Source organism: Rhagoletis pomonella, unplaced genomic scaffold, assembly GCF_013731165.1.
Source record: "Rhagoletis pomonella isolate Grant_MI unplaced genomic scaffold, Rhpom_1.0 Rhpom_scaffold_00011, whole genome shotgun sequence".
Lineage (NCBI taxonomy): Eukaryota > Metazoa > Arthropoda > Insecta > Diptera > Tephritidae > Rhagoletis > Rhagoletis pomonella.
The window spans coordinates 30044329-30049746 of NW_023458565.1; positions in this window are offsets into that span (position 1 = coordinate 30044329).

A 5418-nucleotide genomic window follows, 5' to 3' on the forward strand; every position below is an offset into this window, starting at 1 on the left:
TCTTTTAATTCAATTTAGTTTCTTCTTTATCTTAATTTTCTTTTATTATCTAGATTGTATTAGTTTTAGGACCTAATTTTGTTTTATTATTTCCATTGATTTTTTGTATCGGATTTTCAGATTTTATTGCTTTAAAAAGGAAAATTTTATTTATTATTTCATTTAATTTTTAGAAAATTTTGTTCTTTTATACTTAGTTATTTTTTAATTTACTTTTCTTTAATGTTTAAAAATGAATCGTTCTAAAAAGAAATTAATATATACTTGTTTTATTTCAATCCATTTTAGGAACTTCATTTTTATTTTTGTTTATTTTTAATTTAGTCTTTTTTTCTTTTTTAATTTAATTTTCTTTTGATTTTTATATAACATTGTTTAAAAGAAATTGAATTTAATTTTTATAAAATTATTATATAGTATATTTTCTTATTTATTTTATTTTTATTTTTTTAATGTAATTATCGTTTACTCTTTTGATTTTATTGTTTTAAAAAGAAAATATATTTTTTTTTTTTATTTAAGGAGCTTATATTTTTTTATTTTTAATTTAATTTTTTTTCTATTTAATAAATTTTTTTTTGCTTTTTCATTATTTCATTCTTTAGACAAATATGTTTCTTTTAATTTCATTTAATTTTTAGGATCTGATTTATTTTTTCTTTTTTAATTTACTTTTCTTCTTCTTTAATTTGTATTTCTTATAATTTTTATATTTTATTGTTTAAAAAAAAGATTTTTTTATTATTTAATTTTTATTCCTTTTTTAATTTATTTTTATTTTTTTTTAATTTAATTTCCTTTAAAAATTTGTTTTTTATTGTTTTAAAAGAAAAACATTTTTTTTTTAATTCAATTAAATTTTTATAAAACTTATTGCCAAACAGAAAGATGAAAACGCTAAAACCTCTTCGTTAGCAGAACTTTCAATTAACCATTCAAAAGACAGACAAGAAATTTCAATATATTTTCCAGAATTGGTAATTGTCTTACGAAAGACCTTTGTAAAAACTGATGCCAAGCAGCTAGGCCATCATACTTTAGGGTACAAGAAATACTCTTCAGGGGCTTTCAACAATGTCTCGACGCAGAATGAGCAATACTTATTATATTCGCTTTTCTATATTAAAGTAACGATATGCTCATCTCGACCGTTGATGGTTAATGGCGCTCATAAAACAGAGAGAGACCCCAGAAGTTTGGCAACATCGAATTGAAATCTCTTTGGAATCGAAATGCCGAAATAGAGAAAAGAGCACCTGTAATGCCTAGTTTACACTCAAAATAATGGTAAGCATTATTTGGATATTGAAGATACGTTACTGATACAAACCAACCGTCCCACCGATATTGGTTTAGGGTGCTTGTGGTATGGTTTTCTATTTGAAAGAAAATTTTGTTTCCCTTGTAATAGACCTTATTTACCTTTGATTTCTTTAAAGCATACAAAACTTTTGGCATCTGGTCAACTACATACATATATAGATTTAGGATTAGCTTTATAAATTAAAAAGTACTTTTAAATATTTCACGACCAGAGAGGGACTAACAAATAATCAATTGAGTTAGCCGTATTTAACTACCTGATTAATTCCGGAGTATACTCACAAATCCACTAATACTAAAACGAAATAAGGCGATTAAAGTCAACAGCACTTAAACGCCTCCTCATAGAACTTAGCCGGATACAAGTGGCAACCTGCTAACCTGCGACCAAAGAGGACTTCAGCACTGAAAAAAATTTAGAGACTGCTAAGTTTAAAGGCATAAACGAGGTATTTACCGCTAGGCTAAGAACTGCGTTTGCATCTTATACATATATTTACATATACCTATTTGTGTACATATATGCATGCGCATATGTGTGTGGATGTATAAACTGGAAATATAGCCGCGCGGTGAAGCATCGCTAACTGTGACACAGGAGACTTCAACTTGGCTTAATTATAATTAACTGCACCGAAATGCAACGGTAAGCTAGCGATAGCACCAAAGTGAAGCAGCTATAAGGAGTTTCCTCACTTAAGAAGTGCTAAAAAAAACCATAAAACTGCACTAAAGGAGGCCGAAGGAGCAGCCAAAGAAAGTAATTTGTAAGCAGAAAATTGGTATCAAATAGGCAGTTGGTTCGTTGGCAGTAAGGCTTCGCAACACTTAGACTTACGTGTACATACGTACATATGTATGTATTTATTAGTGTATATTTGTGCAAAAGCATACGCGGTTTGTGGCGGCATTTCTCATTTTTAAAATGAGCGCATTCGGCTGCATGCCGTCAGCAATACCTGGCACTGCTGACAGTTGAATTTCTGCTGTTTTTTTCTTCTCGTTTTTGTGTTTGTAAGTGACTTATTTTCCGAACGCTTTGCAGTCTGGCAAACAACAAAAGAATCGCTGTGAAAAGTTTGGAATGGATGGTGAAGTGGGAGTTGGCAGCTTTACTGTCGGTAATTTAAGAAGAAATAAGTTAGAAAATTACTGCTGCATTGTAGGCATAAAAGTTTGTAATTAGAGTGGCAGCAAGTAAATAAGTCGTCGCCAAGGAGTAGTAGTTAAGAGCTTGGATTTAGCTTCGATCTTAGTTAAAAATATTCAGTTGCAAAATAAGAAATCAATATACTTAAGCGATGTGTGTACTTACATACATACTTATGTATGTTTATAAGTAGGTACTATAATAAATTGGCGCCCATGTTGTATGAGGAAGGGGTAAACATGGCGTATGAGTTGCAATGCTGGCAACTGTCTTCCAATTCCCCACAGTCTTTCGAAAGACAAAAGTCTTTAGTAAGACAATTGTCAATTATTTTCAAAGCTCTTTTCTGTCTTTCGAAAGACTAATTTACTAATTGAAGAAACTGCTAAAGAGGAGGTCTTATCGTTATTCTGCATTTTAGAAATAAGTTTCTAAAAATTAAATTGAATTAAAATTTTTTTTTTTCTAAAACGATAAAAGCTAATAACACGGGCCTGCGAAATTTAACTTTTTCCCTTCCTCCAATAATTATGTTATTTTCTGAAATATCTAGTGAACGATTGCACCAAAAAGTTTTAATTTTATCAGCCTGTTAAAATTGAAAATGGCCCCTTTTTCGGATAATTAGTCATTTTTTAATTTAGCAGTCTGATAAATTGTATAAGTGATTGTTGAAACTGGGAATCGGTATGTTAAATTAAAATACATCTTTGCTTGTATATTTTAGAATATATATATATTTTATGATTTTTAGCAATTTGCATGAGAGGCCAAAAATTAATTACGTAGTTTAGATTTGCCTTTTTATTGAAAACCCAATATTAATTAAAAATACTCATAAATTAATGTAATTTTGGAGGTTGCGCTAGTTATACGCGATAACACTATGAAAAATTAAAAAAGTAATTTTCTCTGAAAATTTAGCTGATGGAATTTTTTCACCCAAATTGCTATTTTTTTTAAAAGGAGGTCTGTGTAATTAAAAGAAAATGGAATAAAATGTATAATTAAATTAAAAAAAGCAAATAAGTTCCTAAAAATTTAATAATACAGAAGTTATTTATTTATTTATTTATTTATTTATTTAATATTCACAAGTTGTACAAATTAAGACTAAGTCTTTTGCCTGCACATCAACTTTTTATTATCAATACATATTTATTTTGTGAATATCTTAAAAACTAAAAACCGTAAAATCTAAATATAAAAAAGAATTAAAATAAATCAATAACCTAAAAAAAGATTTAAAATGCGAAAAAAATAAAATAATTTTCTAGAAAACTAATTAAAAAAATTAGATAAAAAAAATTATTTCAATTAAAAATAAAAGAAAACCCAACCAAAAAACTAAAAAAATATATATTCAAAAAACAAAAAATAACATAAATAATATAAATGTTTTTTCTATAAATAAAACTTGATTAATAAATACCTTTTCTTTATAAAAAGAACCTAAACAGTAAAAGAAAAATAAATTTAAAAAGGCAAACAATTTAATAGAAAAGCGAATAAAAAACTAAATTAGAAAAATAAAAAATTACTATCTAAAAAAAACGAAAAACAAAATAAAATAATTTTCTAAATATTTAACTATACTAAAAAATCTTTTTGTTTTTAGAATAAAATAAGTTTCTAAACATCAAATTAAATTAAAAAATACATACTTTTCTTAAAAAGGGCTAAAAATTAAAAGAAAATCAAATAAAAAATACAATTTAATTTAAAAAAAGAGAATAAGATCCCAAAAATCATATAAAAAAAAATGATTTTTAGTTTTAAAACAGTACTATCTAAAAATTAAAAGAAAACTTAAGTAAAAAATTTAAAAAAGCAATATTTAAAAAAATACCAAAAAATAAGCTTCTAAAAATAAAATGAAATTAAAAAATAGGTTTTCTTTTTAAACATATGATTAACATTAAAAGGAAACTAATTAAGAAAAGAAAAAAATTTCGACTTCTAATGTACAAATTTCGTATCATTTTCTACAGGATGCCAATAGAATATGATTTAATCATGACTTAAGAAACTTTACTTTTATTATCTTAAGAAATAAAAAGATGAAAGAGGTTCATTAGTTAATCTTCTTTTTTTGTTCCTCAGAAATATTTCGCTTTAAGGATCAACAATGCTAGACGCCCCATTTTTTTTCTCATTGGTTTCAGGAAACAAAATATCATTGTTTTGAATTCTAATTTTAGTTTCAAAGCAACAAAAAAGAATTTACTTTGAAGGAAGCAACACTTCGAAGCGTATTTCATTAATATTTAATTCAAAACATTAACCTAAGACTAAAGCTCAACTAGATATTGCTTTCTTATAATAAATAAAAAAAATACCAAAAGAACTGCCAATGAATCGCATTGATGAACACATACATAACTATGAACATAGTACCTTTATGGTAGTGAGTAGCTAAAACAAATACCTGTAAGCTGTGCATTTAGATGAAAAGCAGGACAAATAAAGCTTACAATGCACATAGAAAAAATGCTCCAGCGCATCTTTATTCACATGTGAATACATACATAGATCCATAGAAGGAAATGTGTAATACGACAGCTATTCAAAAACATAGCCATTCACAGCACGCTCATTTAAATTAACGGTCAATTCAGGCCATTTACACTGACTTCCAGCAGCTTTATCCACCTCTTTTTCACATGATGTTTACAAAAGACTGTTGCTTCTTCGTGCATGATTTTGAAAGCTACCCAGGAGCACAATTACAAAAAAACGATGGTCTCAAGGAGCCTCTTCCGTATTCGGTTCTTTACCCCTTTTATTTTTGTATGGCATGGTCAGAATTTCAAGAGTTTCGGCTTCAACTTCCCTTAGAATATGAGCTAAGAACGACTCGGAACACCGATACGCTCGCTGTGATTGTTTGCTTTATTACTCTTTTGTTGTTATGAAAACACACCTTCGCGTCTGTCTTCGAATGG